Below are 18,656 nucleotides of genomic sequence, written 5' to 3'. Positions count from 1 at the left end.
AGTGATACTGAACCTGACCAAACAAGGTCAATGCAACCAGATTTTGTATCTCAACTAGCATTCTATCATAACTTTTGGGCTTCTTATCGAGAATTTTCCAAATTTCAGGATTTATCAAAGGTGGACACAACTCGTCACAATTTTGAGGGACGTTATATTTCAACATCATGTCCTCTACATCACACTGTGAGGTACAAGCAGTATTGATTAAAGAGGCTAACGATGAAACAATTGGGTCACCCTTGACCACAGATTTTAGTTTTGGCATGGACCATTCAGTATCAGAAGGATCAGTGTTTTCTTTTGAATCACCGCCAAACATTGCATTTAACATATTTTGTGACATGTTTTTATCTTGTACAAAATTATCTTGGTTTTGCAGGTAAGACAAATCAGAGTCTGAAACATCCTCCGCATCTATTTGTACCCTTAAATTTGGTCTAGGTTGATTATAACTGTCAAAATCGTCATAATCTGGCTGAAAAAATGCTTCATCATCATAGTTTTCTGGGTGCATACCAGTGGACAAGCCCAGACCTAATTTTTTCTTCAAATTTGCAACGTCCTCAGAGGACAAATTATCTAAATCTATCATATTACTTTTCTTAGATTTTTTTCTTTGGTGGTTTGCTTTGGGTTTTGGATTTTGGTTTTTTCTGTTTTTGAACACCTTTCTGATTTTGAACACCTTTCTGACTTTTACCACTACGAGTGGGTTGAACAACCTCTTTATTTTTATTTTTGCTATTTTTTGACACGGGTTCATCAACCTCGCATCCAATTTCTACATTAGCACCCACGGGCGGGATATCCTTATCTTCAAAGCCCGAAACTTCCCTCTCGGATTCTGAGGGACTTTGGTCATGGCGGGGATCTACGTCCTCGCTTGAGCTCATATTTACAAGCTAAATGATATCACTCGGGATACTACGTCCTCGAGTAGCTCAAATAGATATTTATAAATGGAAATACTTACGATAGAAACCAATAAAACAACCGGAAAAAAAGAATTTTAGCAAAACACGTGAACGCGATGCTTCTCTCGCCAGCGCAAAACATCGAATGATTACAGCTGTTCACCGCTTCCGGTGCATGGAGCGGTCACGTGATACAGTTTTTCAATAACTTTAAAGCGCGCTTCTCAACCGTATCGGCAGAACATCTTGCTGTTCATACATGCGAGAGCTGAAGGCTTTATGAAAAATAATGCAGATAAGTTTTGAAGAAATTGTCTTTTTCCTTTACAGTGTATTTCATTAAATTAAAGAAGAGTGCAAGGCTGCAGTAGTTGGCCGCTGGGGCACATGAATGCACTGTGGTTTGGATGTTTTCATGTGTTGTTTGTGTCCAGCAGTCATTTGTTGTTTGCGGTATCAGGGGCTGGGTTCTTTTCGAGGGAAATCCCCGTTTCTATTGAAAAGTAGCAGCAATCGTCATTATTTGTTTGTTGCCGTTTTGTTGGGACGTTGTGTTGTGGATATTGGGTGACAGTTTTACATGTCTCATGTCAAAGATTTGACACGTTGCAAAATTCTATTAATTTAGGATGAAAGCTCAAAGTTTACACTGCTTATACCGTCAAAACTAAACGACTATCCTCAACGAATAAATGAACTATCTTTGAACATTTCAAGACCGAAGGCCGCAATACGTGCATATTTTACAACAGCATTATCAACAACATTTTATTTGTTTCACTACTGCCTTAGATATACACTCTATTACAAATGAAATGCAAAAATTAAAAAACGATTGAAAATTGAGAATGAATGAACGCATCTTTCTATGGTTGTTGCTACTAGCAGTTGAATAAAGCGTATTAATTTATCATGTTGTCCATTATGGTCATGTTGCTGGCGTTGCAGATGGTTATAATACTAAGTATACTAGAACGGATTTAGTAGATTTATGTACAGAAAAGGTCGATGTTGGTGAACACGACTAGTGGTCAAGACGATTCTTATGATGATATTGGAATGGACGATTTTGATGATGATCACAATGATTATCAACTTATTACTGACGTTGTAATTATGTCTCTCAGAGGAGATACTGGTCCAACGCACTCGTACAGGAGAATTAATTTTGTTTGTTTTTTTGTTCAAAAATGCTTTTTTTATGCTGTCCGTGTTGATCACGTGAGCTATATAAAATTTATATGATCCACAATTTTGGTATGCCTTTAAAGGTTTGATACTGCGGTAGTATCTTAAAATTCAAGCTCACTTCCTAGGTTGGCCACTAGATCAGCATCTTAAGTTTGGCGTTCGACTGGCCTTCTCTTATTATTGGTGTTAAGGGCGTGCGCTTCTTAACCGTTATAGGGGGCCTTGACCTACATGGTCGGTCGTTCAACCAAATTCCTCGAATTGACTGTATCTTATATTAAACAGGGATTACAACTCCTCGGCCAATTGGTCTTTGACCCGTCGAAAGTTGTTTATAAATGTGTACTTGTAAGTCAGTACATATTATATATTTTATATATTTGTGGATCACTTTGCTACAAACCTCTAACATTTGGGTATGTTGAAACAGACATCATCCCCCTGTTTATGTCCTTGAGTGCCGCTTAGTGGACGCATTGGTCGAGAGGGCTACGACGCTTTCCCACGGAGGTGAAGGCCCCTGGTTCGGATCCTGGCTACTCCCATTGCGGTGTGTCCTTGGGCAAGGCACTTTATCACGTTTGCCTCAGTCGACCCAGCTGTAAATGGGTACCAGCAAACTGCTGGGGGTAAGGTATAAATGGTTTTAACTGTTCTTAAAATAGGGTCGCTCAAAAGCTCTGCAGAACTTATGTTAATTGTTTCAATTGTTTCACAAAGCGACGGTAAATAAAATTACCTTTACCTTTTACCTTTTACCTTTTAGTGCAGTTGATTGCTTGGAGGGTTAACTATTGCGCGGCACAATGTGCCCGATCCTCACCTTTGCACCCGTGTCTGTTGCGTACAATGTATAACTAAACATTTATCAGTTTGTGGAATAGTATTCTCCAGTATTTTGTGCGTTGGATATCAACTTATCTTTTCAGTTTTGCAGGTCCGCATAGTGGTGTGGGCGCCATATATTATTTATTCCTCTACGTGTGTGTCCGTGCGTGCGTGCGTGTCTGTCTGTCTGTCTGTGTCCGTATGTCCGTCTGTCACAAAGCTTGTCCGCACTCTAAGATGAACATTTCACATCCGATCTTCACCAAATTTGACGAAAATGTGTTTGATCATAATATCTCGGCCAAGTTCGTTAACTTGCCAAATTGGCTCAGGCACTTCGGAATGAAGGCCCTTGAAACTTGTTTTTTATAATCAAAGCACTGAAAGTCTGATAAGGCAGTCGCGTTATAATCAAAGCACTGAAAGTCTGATAAGGCAGTTGTGGGAGATATGCGCCTTTTTCAAAAGCATCTCTAGTTTAAGAAATATAATATCGTGGTTATTTACTAATTCTTCTAATTTTATAATTTTGATGGTATCCTCATGATGATGATGATGTTGATGATGACGTTGGGCTAGTAATCATACCTTTGAACGCAATTTTAAATTATTGTGATGATGATGGTGGTGGTGGCGGTTATGATGATGATGATGATTAGACTATGCATTTTACTGTACATCGGGTAATAATTACAGCAGTACTATGTTGATCTTCCGAAACTGGAAATGGTTTTAAATTAATCATACATTAAGTATTAGATTGCGTCACATTTTGTTCATTATACAGCAGTACAATCTATTGTTTTGTTTTATTTTAAGCAGGCATTGAAAGTAAATTTCTTTCGGGCGATGGGATAAGAAAACAGGCATGTGGACAATAGAAATTTATGCCGGTGTTGGGTATAGTAGTTAAAATATGTTATTTGGTAGCATTACCAGAAGGTAAGTAGTCAGGTAAAAGCTACATGTTATTAAACCTTTGTTTTCGGTCCCTTTTGTTCTACCATCTAAATCGGTTTATGACCACATTATTTATTTTAACGCTTTTTATCAAAAACTATTTTGATGTGGATGTTGTAGAAGCGAAAGATAAAAAGTCGATGTTATTGTATTTGGTCCGTGTTCTGCCGTATATGATACAGACTATACATTGGTTTATGTCTGTAATATCTGTGTTTACGCTTGTAATTAAATTGTTTTACTCTGGCTTTTGTTAAATCAAAATTTCTAAGGAGGTTAATTTGATCGAACTGATTTGAACGGCATGTGTCATATAAATTTTGCTTTCGAATTACGACTTTGACTGTGTTTTCAGTGCTAGATGGTGCCTGCGCATGCATGTATTATGTAAGAAAATATTCCGTATTACATTGCCAATGGCTTAGTCGTACAGGAATTGCAGTAACATTGATTCTTGAATATTGCAATAGTATGGTATCTTAATGCCGCCATCTTTTTAATAATTTTCGTCCACACTGCCAAATCTAGGGCTGTGCGCTTTGTGACATTATCGTAATCACGAAATCATTTATCAATAAGCAACATCTGTATAGTAATTCTATTATTTAGTTATTTGGTTCCGAGGGGGTTAACCCAACATAATAGATAATAATTTTGATACTCTATTTACTTTTATTTAGATGCTTGTGTATGCAGCTTGTATATCCTCTTGTCACAGGCGTTGTGCTGTCGATATATGTCATTATACCGGAAGCAAGGAAGAAGCACTGTCGAGTCAAACAATACACTAGGAATAGAAGGGCAGCCTGAGAGCACTGTCGAACCATTTGGTGGTTTGCATGATACTCTGCTAATTCTAAATATACACTCGGAGTGGCAGGGTGGCATGACCTCGGTAGAGTTCTTTCACCTTAGACTGGTGAAAGTAAATGGAAACTTTGCAAGCAGGGTAAGCAAAACACTATTAAGTAAAATTTTTGATCTATTCAAATATACGTAATTACATACTTGAATAATGGCTGAATTATAAAGTGCGCGTCTTATAAAGATTACCACCTGACCTATTTCGGGTTAGATCCAACAAATTATCAGGGAAAAAGTAACTGCTGCATATTATTGATTAGATAAAATCAAGAGAAATAATGGCCAAATAGAGTTGAATATAGCTTATATTGCCATCTTTGAAAGTAAATTATCCGGAAAATCTGGTATTATTAAAGAAATGAATGCTTGCATGTGGCTATTCAGTAATTAGATACAATATTCAATGTACCATTTTATGGACGAATTTTATTTCATAAAATATTTGGTGGCCCTCAACACTCTTTGTGCATTTCGGTATGGCATATTGTATACACAATCATCAGTATAATTTATCATGATGTTGAGAATTCGTTGAGCATCATGGCCTCGGAATTTCGGCAGCTGGATTTGCTAGCAGAATTTGCAATTTTGCATTTTCTCCTTCCATTGTCTAGTACATGTGTACTTATCATAAATTTAGAGCTTCAGCATCATAGCGTTGCCTATTTGTTTTATGCAAATTGGCTAGAAATCTATCTTTTCATGCTTCATTTCATGATACTTCTATCTCATACAATATGCCATGATATTTCTTTAATTTTCTGTAATGATATTATAATAATAAAAGTCACCTTATCCCATTCAATCAGCATTTGTTATTAATGGTCAATAGTCAGAAGCGACAGACTGCTCTTACTGATATATGGTTAAAATCTAGGTCAGTTCTCGTCATGGTTAAAACAACATGTCTCTCAGAGTGCGGGCGAGTCTGTCGCTTCTTATTTTCATGTCCTACGGATAAAATAATTAATCATCTTCCTTGTTTGTCGTCTCGCTACTTGTATGTCGGTTTTGTAGTTATTTTAGTTCCCGTTCTTTTGTCATGTGATCAGTCATGTGATCAGTCATGTGGTCATTCTTTATCTGTTTGACGTCATTATTTGCTTTAGATGAAGAGAGGTCAGACTGTTGAAGTATCAAACTTGTAGACAGATATCACTATTGTGGAGTAGTTACAGGTAAGTTGTGATGACTATATAATGACTAATTTTGTTAAACGTTCCGTATTTATATTTTCTGCTTTGAAAAACACTTACATTGCTTTTTCGATAGAAGGCGCTGTGGTGAAGGGCGTATTTTCAATACCTCGCCACACTATTTTTTATTAGTTTTAGTGTTTTGACACAAATTTTATTATATTTCGATCTCTTCTGTTCTGCACGACATTTATGTTGTGCTAGTGTACTGTTTAATGTTACAGCTTGATCATTTCGGCCTGGGTGGCTCCAATACTCCCGCTGTAAAAGCTTTTGGTATTGTTTAACCACTCTTTGAATATAGTGACTGGTTTTTAATTTTGTCTTTTGGCAATTTCTGTGATATGCAGGTTCCATAACCACATATCCCCTCTGTTTAGATCGGCCCATTGTTTTCTCGTTTAGGGCACAGCCATTATTTTATCTGGGACCATATGCCGCTTTTCATGGAACTGCACTCTGTGCACTAGTGAAGGTTCCATGTGCATCGTCTGCAATATGAATACATCTGCGGAGGTCTCTAAATTACATTCTGGTACTTATAACATGTGTAAATGTTGAGTTGTGCACAACCCGGGGCTAGAGAGCGAGGACGTTAGCTTGCATTTCCACTACCGTCTAGGCTCAAAGAAACCGAGCCTGCAACATTTTCATTTATGTCGTGTTGTGCGACCTGTGTTTTTCCACATTTTTTCTTACTAATTTCTATCTACGCTTAGAGAAAAAGGTGCTGGTAAAATTGATGTATTGGTGGAAAGCGTATGAAACAATGCTGAGCATATCAAAGAGACTTGATAACTGTTCCTTTAATCAATCATAAACCCGCATGGCTGTGGCGGCAATGGAACTTTTCGTCTTGATGCGAATACAACGACGCAAATGCTAGCACTCTAAAATACGCCAAAGTCATATCGCATTTTATTAAAGTTTTAGACACAGTATAACATTTAAGAAAAGGAATTTGTGTGACTTTTAGCTCGAATATTCGAAGAATAAGTAGAGCTATCCATCACACTACGGCGTCGGTGTCGGCGTCGGCGTCACACCGTAGTTAAGTTTTTCGTACCAGTCCACATTTTGACAAAGTCATTTGAGATAAAGCTTGGAATCTTTCAACACTTGTTTACCATCACCATGTCCAGTTATAGGCAAGAGTACATAACTCCATCAAGGATTTTGGCTGAATTATGGCCCCTTTCGACTTAGAAATCTTGGTTAAGTTTTTCGTACCAGTTCATATTTTGACAAAGTCTTTTGAGATAAAGCTTTGAAACTTTCAACACTTGTTTACCATCACCATGTCCAGTTATAGATAAGAGCACATAACTCCTTCAAGGATTTTGGCTGAATTATGGCCCTTTTTGACTTAGAAATCTTGGTTAATTTTTCGTACCAGTTCATATTTTGACAAAGTCTTTTGAGATAAAGCTTTGAAACTTTCAACACCTGTTTACCATCACGATGTCCAGCTATAGACAAGAGTACATAACTCCAATGATTTTGGCTGAATTATAGCCCCTTTTGACTTAGAAATCTTGGTCAAGTTTTTCGTACCAGTTCATATTTTGTGTAAAGTGTTTGACATATGCCTTTGAAACTTTTATCACTTGTTTAGTATAATAGTCTCTATCTGTAGAAAAGAGTACATAACTCTGTCATCTACTGTGGCTGAATTATGGCCCGTTTTGGACTTTGAAATTGTTTCTGTTTTCATACAAGTCCAGTTTTGTCAAAACTATTTGACATTTGGCTTTTAAACTTTGGACACCTGTTTATCATCACGATTCCATCTGTAGACAAGAGTACATAACTATTTTGACTGAATTATGGCACTTTTTGGACTTTGAAATTGGTTCTGAATATCTGTGGAAATATTTTGACCCCATTCTTCAATCAATTCTTCGAATAGTCGAGCGCGCTGTCATCCGACAGCTCTTGTTCATTTTTAAACTCCTTATTGTAGCTACGTAATTTATCTCAAGGTTTGCGATAGTTTGAGTGTTTAATAAGGTAATCAGTCATTGTAAGTTTTAACTATCTCATTCCCATATAAAATAGAGCAGATATGATCGTCTTCAACATATTTGATACATTGTGTTGATTTCTCTGCCACTGTTCGTTTGTATAAATTATTGCAATCATGCTTAAAGTACGTGTCAATAGGGCTAGGGAGAGTCAGCGTACACATTATACACTTTATATAAAAAAAAATGTTGTCGAGCTGCTGAACGAGTATGCTCTCTCTGGATGTGCTATTACAGGACTGCAGACGCTGCAAGTTTTGATCTATTGAAGTGGCTATGTTGAAGTATTTCGCCGAGTTTGACTCTAAGCTAGATTCAGTTGAAATATCTAACACTACCGACTCATTTGGGAAAATAGTGGGACATAGATATTCGGGTTATTAGCAAAGATGACGGTCCACATACTATAAATTTGTACAAATACATCAAAGTTTATAATTAATGGTAGGAAATGTGATACTTTCATAAACAGAAATTCATAAGTTAGGTCATACTATTATCAACTCTTAACAAAATCTACAACTCCTGACAAAATCTACAGTCATTGAACAGTATGCTGGCAGGCCAGCTAGTCTATGTACATGAACAGTCAACAGAAAACAGATGTACCCCCATAAATACTGGTGCACTCACACAGTTAAATAGGAAAATCGTTGTGATACAAGAAAAACATATTTTTAGTAATAATGGTTAAAATGTACTTGTATCAAATCTTAGACCAGTAGTTAAAGATGGTCATTTGCTTTGGCAAGAAAACTACAATACATTAAACACTTGTTAGCATACATTAATCTCTTTAATACATCTAAGTTAATGGCATATGGACTCAATGAAATATTTGCCTATGTAAATAATAAAATAAACAACTTTTAACACAACAAAGGTTACCCTTATATTCTACCTAGTTTATATGATCTTGGATAAAGACTTTTTCTTCTGAGGTCTAAAAAGTAGAGCAATAGGTCTAACAATAAAAAAGCACCTTTTTACTCTGATATACATGAAACCTTGAAAAAATATTTTCGTTTCGGAATTTTAAGAAAAAGGTTCATAATAAAGTCATAACATCAACTCTACAGGCTACATTCTCTTCTTCATTTACATGTAATACGAGAGAATCTGTGACTTGATAACATATATTGAAAAATTTGATTTGGGATCAAGTACAATGCAACTTGGTCAAATAATCGTTTACACACGAGAGGCAACACTATCCTACTTTTTGATTTACATGAAACATGGACAGAATGTAAGTCTTCATAAAATCTCGGACAGATTTTCAAATGTGGGTCACTGTAGTAAAATAAAATAAGGTCATTTGGTCAAGTCATACCAAAAAACGTCATTAACAATCTAAGTGCCATATTTCCACATGGAACTTGGTCAGAATATTTTCTTTATACATTCAAGCACCATTACCAAACTTGTTCATCTGGAATAAGGTTATCTTGTATAATGTGTTGTGTATGTTGTCTTGTGTGTTGTAAGCGTTTCTTTCCTCTTTCTTCTCACTACTCCATCACCCTCTGCCATCCATTCCCCTCGCATTAGTGCTCCATTGCTTTTGCGCCCGTCTCCTTTTACTATGAGTAAGTTGTCGGTGCCCACATTAATCTTGGCTGCCGGCCTGCGTTAGGCGGTTCTCGTCTGTTGTTTTTCCCGTTTATGTGTATGTGCTTGTGCGTCTGTGTGTAACGAGCGGCGGCCACGTTATTGTCATATCTTACTTGTCTGTATATTAGTTATATGTATGCGTGTATGTATGTGTCTTCGCTGCTTTGGTTTACGTTGTAGAGTAACTGTGTTTAAGGAACGTAGTATTCCCTTTTTAATATTCATCATTATTCTACTTTCCTCATCCCCCATTTTCTAACCCTACCCCCTCTCATCCTTTTTTTAGCTCACTGAGCACTAAGTCCGTCGTCGTCGTCAACAATTTGACTGTCTACACTTTGGAGTTTACAATTTTGGTCCAATCCTAATTAATCTTGGTCAGACTGTCACTCTCAATACAATCTTGAACGAGTTCGATATTGGGTTATCTTGGGTCAAAAACTAGATCACCAGGTCAAATCAAAGGAAAAGCTTGTTAATACTTTAGAGGCCACATTTATGACTATATCTTCATGGAACATTGTCTGAATATTAGTCTTGATGATCTTTAGGTCAAGTTCAAATCTCGGTCAAATGGGGATAAAAACTAGACTGGATTATTGTTAGGTCAAGTTTAAATCTGGGTCAGGTGGGGTCAAAATCTAGCTCACCTGGTCAAATCAAAAGAAAAAGCTAGTTAACACTCCAGAGGCCACATTTATCAGAATACCTCTATGAAACTTAGTCAGAATGTTAATCCTGATGATTTTAAGGTCAAGTTTAAATCTGGATCAGGTAGGGTAAAAAATTAGGTCACCAGATCAAATCAAATGAAAAAGCTAGTTAAAATCCTAGAGGCCACATTTATGACTGTATCTTCATGAAACTTGGTCAGAATGTTAATCTTGATCGTTGACGTTTAGGTCAAATTAAAATCTAGGTCAGGTAGGATAGAAAACTAGGTCATCAGGTCAAAATCAAATAAAAAGCTAGTTAACACTATTCATGACTTAATCTTCATGTAACTTGGTCAACATGTTAATCTTGATCATTTTGCGTCAAGTGCAAATCTGTTTCAGGACACCAGGTCAAATCAAAGGAAAAGATTTTTAACACCCTAGAGGCCACATTTATGAATATCTTCATAAAAATTGGTCAGAATGTTAACCTTGGTGATCTTTAAGTCAAATTCGAATCTTGGACATGTGGAATGTGACTTACTGTGACAGTCCTACTTTTTTTAAGATAGAGCCTTGAAATTTGGATGACATGTCTTGTTTTGCACACCGATCTTAGGATCCTCTTGTTTTGTACAGTCAATGTTAAACTCAATGTCATACTTTAGAACTGCTTTATATCAAACAAACTGCCCTATTGATAATATGAAACGTTATCATTACCCAAAGTAAATAGTCATGCCCACTCTTGCAAATCTACATGTTTAATGTTGAACTGAATGGTTTAACTTCTATGTCCTTAGATATTTTAAACCCCTCAAATTTATATATCACTTTACTGTAACGATAAAATAACCTAGTTAAAATTTTCATCCAGTGGTTTTAGGTCACAAAAAGATAAACATGAATAAAAATCAAGGCATTAGATTGGAGTTTTGTTTTATTTATTTATTTACTTTGTTTGATATACCTTAAACATTAAAGACAAGAATCAAGGCAATTTCAATTTATTTGGCCTTTATTTAGGCCTGATTATACATGGTTAGGCATCACTTCATTTGATGAAGAGTTATAATGAGGTACACAAAATCTTCAAGAAAGATAGTATATCATACAGCGATACTGTGAAAAAGATGGTATAGCCATACAAACACTTTTTTTTTGCGTAAAATACATTTGATGAAATGCTGGCGGTTCATCTGAAGATTGTTTTGTTAACAAGTTACAGTCCAACTTCCAACTTTTGCTAGTAGTCACCTGCCGGTATTTGCATACTTGAATTTCACAAATTGTTAATCATTTCGAAAGATTGGGTTATCAATAACAAGATATAAAATATTATCAAAACTTGAGTATTTTCCCTTCTATGGCTATAATTTAACACATCTTATGATTGACAGTCATTCAAAATTCATGAGACTTCTTCAAAAATATGATAATATATCAGGAGACGCTGAAAAAGATCAGTACCCTTGTTAAGTAATCACCATTCCTGAGCAGCCATTCTCCCATGACTGGTTGTTAAACAAAGGTTTGACAGTGTGTGTTAACCAGGGTTCTCCATGTGATATCAAACTCATCTTTTCCACTCAATATTTTAAAATGAAAATTGATCTATAGGTAGCTTATAGTAAGGTCTATGTTTAGATTATTACTTGAAATAGGAAAACAGTGCTAGCTTTAAAATACAGTTGAGATGCAGTGAGATCAGTGTCATGGTCATAAAAAAACTATTCTGAATTGAGATATTGAAATGCAACTCTGCCTTTTGGTAGCTTTAGTACGACCTTGGTACGAACTGCATATTCGCCCAATTGGGCCAAGGTCAATGTTGCCAAAGATAAAGTTTGCTCAGTAAGAGGAAAAAAAATACCATATCAGCAATAAATGCTTCAAAATGTCTACAACTGTTTTTTTCTCCTTAAGCTTGTTAACACAAGGGATTGCTTTTTAATTCTTTTTACCCTTTTTTCACAAATTTGTGGTAAATCGTCTGATTACAAATGATATAGGGTAAGAGCATTTCAGCCTCATTTAACTATCCCTGTCTGAAGGCGAAGGTATATTGTTTTGGCGTTGTCCATCGGAAATAAAAATGCGTATAATTCAAAAAGTACTTCAGCTAGAATCACAAACATCACATAATTATTAGGTAGGACACCACTTTTGCTCACACAATAGTATTATTCCCCTTGCCTCGGTAAAGGCAGAATTTTTCCCCTTGATTTGGTAATGCATTTAATTCAAAAAGTACTTTAGCTAGAATTACCAACCTTAAATAATTATTAATAAGCACATGGTATTTCCTTTACTTTTAGTACTACTCTTCCCCCCCCCCCCCCCCCACCCACCCACTTGACTAAAAGCAGAGTTTTCCCTTTGCTTTTGTAAAAATTAGGAATGTGACTGCATCCAAGTGACCTTTTAATGTATCTTCTTAAAACTTTACACAAACGTTTATCAATTTAGAGCTGTGTTGCACACACCCTGTTTGTCCGGATCACTTCAATAACCAGAGTTATTGCCCTTGAATTGTTTTACAATCCATAAATGTCCCCATAGCAAAGTAATGCATTGATGTCTCTTCATGTGGTGGTGCATGCATATCTTTCCTCAAAATCTCTACAGTTACAGCAGTGTTCATAAATTCTCGCAAAACAAAGCAACCCATTGATGGATCTTAATGAAACTTAATACAAATATAGATCACTATAGGACAGAGGTTTTCCCCTTGGTTTGGTAGAAAATATGATCCAAAAACCACAGCACTGTCCTATTAAACATAACATACTTATATGTGAAAATAAAATACCTTTTAAAGTACAGCCTCCTCATTTTGTTTTCATTCACAAAAACAATCTGTTAGGCGGGGTATATAAATTCACTGAATTTGTTTGTTTTATTAGCACATCTGAGCCAAAGGCTCATGAAGAGCTTTTGTGACTACTCTATGTCCGTCGTGCATAGTCAGTCGTGCGTCCGTCAACTAATCCTAAAACATCTCCTAGAAAACTACTGGACAAAATTACACCAAACTTCACAGGAATGATCTTTGGGAGACACACACACACATCCTTTCAAGTTTGTTCAAAGAATTGAAATCCATGCAGAACTCTGGTTGCCACGACAACCGAAAGGAAAAACTTTGAAAATGTTCTTGTTTCAAACCGCAAAGCACAGAGCCTTGATAATTTGCATGTGGCATCATCTTATGGTCCTCTGTCAAATCATGTCTCTTGCATGAAAAGAGGCCCCGCCCTAGGGGTCACAAGTTTTCCTAGATTTATATAGGAAGCAACTTTAAAAATCTCGTCAAAAACCACAAAACCTAGGCCTTTGATATTTTGTATGTAACTATGTAAATTTGTGGTCCTCTACCAAAATTGTTTAACATTATGCCCCTTGGGTAAAAAGAGGCCCTGCCCCGGGGGTCTCAAATTTTTCATAGCCTTATATAGGAAAAAAAACATTAAACATTTTCTTGTCTGAAAATGCAAGGCCTTTGCTTTTAATATTTGGTATTTCGCATTGTCTTGTGGTCTTTTACCAAAATTGTTAAACTTACAGAAAATATTAAATAAAATGATCTTTTTCGTTTAATGTAGCTTCAAAACATTTCGTTTTTAAAGTACGATATGTTCTAATTATTTTATCAATGGACCGTATATATCAGGGAATGACAGCAGCCATTAGCAAGACGCAAAATCATCAGCCATTTTAAAAGAAAACAAGAGTAAATTTATTAATGACTGATAATATCATCATTTCGTTGACCGATGAGTTAGCGTCCGACCATATACGTCTGTCATACCCACTTCAACTAAATTATCAATATAAATGAAAACTACAACACAGTTTAGTGGGAAAAGGCCGCGACTTTATTTAAAGATTTCTCATGCCAACTGGCAAGGTGAGATAATGTTTAAAATGCACATACTATACAAACAGCTAAAGATTATATTGAAAATAACCTAATTTCATTTGCCCAAGCGGCACTGCAAAGGTACAAACAAAATACATTAAATAAATAAGATAAAATTTGAATCAATCGAAAGAACAATTATCCCCAGCGATAGCTGCAAAAGTGGGAAAAACTATTAGCAATAAACATTATCAAATAACCAATACGATTTGAATCATTATTTTCCGTCTTTTGTAGTTAATCACCTTGCCTAATGCCATACCTGAAATGCGCTTATGTGTGTTGAAGGGCAACTAAAATTATTATTTTATATACGTATATATACATTATAAATAAATAAAACTGCTTAGTAAAATAATAATTGCCCCAAGGTTAATAACAAGCGTTAGTTATATCATATCAAAGTAGAAATTTGTTTAAGGTTTAGCAGTATATTAGAAAAACATAGAATTTTTTTAGTGAACGAACAACATCCCTATAAACAACCCATCTGTCAAATACGTTTTTTTTCTGTCCCGTAGAATTGGATACTTAAATATTCTAAAAGATTTGTCCCCCTACAAAAAATAATGCCATTTGTACATAAATAGAATTAAACAATAGTCAAAACGATATTTAACCTAGTTGTGTAAATATTAAGCACTCGTACCATGTTGCAAATGCACCAAACGAAGCTAGACATGTAACTTTTTTTTAAAGCAATGATGAGATTTTAAAGGCGCTGAACTGACCAAAGTGTGGCCCCTTCACGCAGGCCCTTTTCAAAATTCAAAATATTTATAAATATGAGTAAATTGACAATGGATTTGTAGAATGAAAATTGTTTTATATGCTACATTTAATTTTCGTGTAAACAATTATTACTATCTATAATTTGATGATGTTTACAATTTCTTCTCCAAAACATGGACCCAATTCACCCGTGTATACATGTAAACATCTGTTTTAAAGTGACACCCCTCATTTGTTTTAAACACGAGAATGTACTTACATTATTTGATAATGTAAATGTGCCGCATTTGTGGAACATTTGTTAAGCATGTTAAACATACAGGGAAATAAACAAAAACGTTAGTAGAGCAATTTAAATGTGATGTAGAAAAAAGGGGTATAAATTATTTAATATTCTATAAGCGTTTCAAAGTAGATTTTAAACATACGTCTATGTTTCTCATAAATATTTTCCAATTTTACAAAATTAAAGCATTTGGTGTCCTCGTGGAGGCAAGCCCCTTTAATGTGATTAGAAAAATGGTCATGATAATGTTTCATTTATCAGCTAAATAAATAAAATGTATGTATCAGGGGCGATCCGACCTAGACAGTTATTACCATTTGTATATAAACATGTATATAAGATACTTGCCTTTTCTAAAATAGAGATGTTTCACTGCAATAAATGGCTGCAGATACGAATCATCCTGTTAAATGAATGCTCATCTAGATTTTGATCGGACGTCAATCAACACCACAGGTGTTCAACCCATATACTTAGACAATCACTGGAAACATGGCGACAGTAAGAAATTTGTGAACCATTGTGCCAGTCGATGGAATCTGTGATGGCAATTATTAAGCCAAATGCCGCTGAAAAATATTAATGAAACAGCAGCATAGCGGATGTAAGATTACGGTAATGATCTTATATGTGATACTCCTTAGAAAACAAAACTCACGAAGAGAAAAGGACCTGTAAGGTGGCTGGAAGATACAATCTGGCTGTCAGACATGCGTACCATGGAAGTGTAGTCACCTATATCATTTCTGATACCATATAACAACGATAATTTGTTTTACAATTTTAACTTTTAATGTTGATCTGCAGGTATTTTCCTTAAATTAGCACGAACAATAATGAAAGATCTGAACATTAAAACTATCTACGACAATGCACTTGTATGCTAACTGGACAGGTCAAGACAACATACTATGCCCGAATCATGCAAAAATACCAATTAAACATAAATCCAAACTGCCATGCCCTTATGTGCGGAACTCAAATTAGCTATAAACAAAATTTTCTTGTACGAATTTTGCCATTTTTAACTAAAACCTACTTGTTCAAAGGACAAAAGGATACAGTACACTTACTGCGCATATAGTTATATCCCAATCACAGACCTGCACTGACCAAAAGACGGATACTCTTCAAGGGGGTCCTCTTTGGCGGGACCCTGGTTGTTAGAGGTTTAGCAAAGACTTTTGTTGTTATTTTTACTTTGCAACTCTCGACGTTTGGGACGGCCGATGAGAAGCTTACTTTACCTTGAAGTATATAAGTGCAAAGGAAGCCGTCGGAGACGACACTAGCCGACATTTTTTATTGTCAAGGCTGCCTCTAACAGGGGTTTTACTTTATTTTACCCCTTAAACCAATATAAAGCATGTACTTGTGCCCCCACAACAAAAGTACATAGCTGCACAGATTATGAAGACGTGGCTGCAGGCAAGTTTTCTGCCAAACCAGGGATATAAACTAGCTATATTTAATTAGGGGCCCAGACTGTCCAAAATAAACGTTAAACATTGGGTATAAGGGCATTTTATACAACATTTTACAATTTAGGGGCCCAGCCAAAAATCTATGGCCAAGGGCTACTGGACCCCGCTTATTTTTATCCCTGCTAATGCACGCTTACACGCTTATAATCAAGTTCACGCTTTTTTCATTACAAATTGAGTTCAAAATACAAAGGGAAACAACTAGCGCACGACTAAATACTAAAATACTGTTCTCGTCGCAACCTCCTTACTGGAACAGGGGTCCATGAAAAATAAACAGGTTTATTATGCACAAAGGGGCAACATAAAACCCATTATCTGCATTTATCTAAACAAATTTCAATACTTAAAAAACTTACAGCAATACCCCTCGTCTGACTATTGTATGGAAAAAATCATAGTGCTTGCAGTTAGTATTCTCGTGGATAGTGTTAAAATATAAAGCTGAAACTAAGTTCCTAGCATAAACCAATATCAACGCCTTTGAATTTAACATTTAGATATATTGGTTACGGGATTCGTTATCATAGTAATATTAATATAATTCAAGAAATCACCTTTTCTACAGAAATTTGAACTATAATAGATCATAGGTTAAGTATGTAAGAACCAAATTATCAATGGAAACGGAAAATAAACAGCAGGCTCGTTTATTCAAAAATAACCGTAATAAAGTAACCTTTCACTCAGCTATATTCCCAATTACATCAGTTACCATCATCCATTTTCTTACATTCCGCATAACATTTCGATATAACTGTATAAACACGCAAAAGATTAGTGACAGTTTAATGGTTTTTTAAATAAACTTACAAACATATTAATCAATTTGTCGTAAACCTTGTCGTAAATCGTCACTTAAGCTTCTGGTTGGGCATACGCACACACAAATGTTCAAGGTATAATACTACCTCCTTAATCGCAATGCATTTTGTTCTGAAAACGGATCATATTTCCAGACCTCTTTAAAACATTTTATTAGTCCTTGTTTGTTTGTTTGTTTGTTTTGGGTTTAACACCGTTTTTCAACAGTATTTCAGTCATGTAACGGCGGGCAGTTAACCTAATGAGTGTTCCTGGATTCTGTACCCGTACAAACATGTTCTCCGCAAGTAACTGCCAACTTCCGCATATGAATTGTCGCAGGTGGAGGACGAATGATTTCGGACACAATGTCTTTTATCAAATCGTCGCGGAGAACATACGCCCCGCCTGGGGATCGAACTCGCGACCCCGTGATCAACGCTCTCCCTATTGAGCTAAAGGGCGGGTTTTATTAGTCCATGGTATCTTGAAATTGTGCTTATAACTGTCAATCTTCTTGATAGGTCAAAGGAAGAATTAAAGCGATACAAGAGGTTCAAGGCGACCCTTAGCAGCGGCATGTTAATACTAGTATTTACGTCAAAAGCAGTACATAAGGTATCACAGGTAAGCAATTCAATTTAAAGTATTCGTAAGTGAGTTACGTAAATTTTCACGATATATATGATGGCTGACAGAAACCATCCAATGGTAAAGATAAACGTCACTTGTGACAAACTCCTGGTGTGGCTACAGACTATACAATATTTTAATAAACAATTTGTATTTACAATTCTTTAAAGACATATTCATGTTGACACCTAAGACGCTTATTGATTCCTACACGGACGCATTCTGGCACAAGTACAACCTCTCTAAACCAAGGGTACTTACAATAGATATACCATTGTCACATACGACTTGCTGAGTCTAAATTGATAGGGGTAACGTCCATATATATTATTCGTCTTTGTTGTCTGCATATACTGAGGCAATTCTTTCGGGGTTTTTTCCGGTGTATGTACAGGCCGCAGACTGGTTGTCTGCATGAACATCCGAGCACCCCGAATCAGTCATAGAAATTCGTAAACCGCACCAACATGATTCTTTCACTTCTTTTTTTTTTGTAATAATAAAATAGAACATGCAACTTAGAAACATTTTTAAAACAGTAAAGA

General features: G+C 35.9%; 1 protein-coding gene across 1 annotated transcript in view; it reads left to right on the top strand.

Annotated features, from left to right (window-relative positions):
* Positions 1–5,860: 5,860 nt before the first annotated feature.
* LOC128554546 (interferon-inducible GTPase 5-like) overlaps positions 5,861–18,656 on the top strand; it is a 34,199-nt gene continuing 21,403 nt past the window's right edge. Inside the window, exons 1-2 of the mRNA XM_053535816.1 lie at positions 5,861–5,938; positions 18,003–18,105. The gene's annotated coding sequence lies outside the window, so the exon portion shown is untranslated. The remainder of the gene's footprint in view (positions 5,939–18,002; positions 18,106–18,656) is intronic.

Source organism: Mercenaria mercenaria, unplaced genomic scaffold (assembly GCF_021730395.1).
Source record: "Mercenaria mercenaria strain notata unplaced genomic scaffold, MADL_Memer_1 contig_517, whole genome shotgun sequence".
NCBI lineage: Eukaryota > Metazoa > Mollusca > Bivalvia > Venerida > Veneridae > Mercenaria > Mercenaria mercenaria.
The sequence above is the reverse complement of the archived record's forward strand: the minus strand, read 5'-3'. Positions and strand labels throughout refer to the sequence as shown.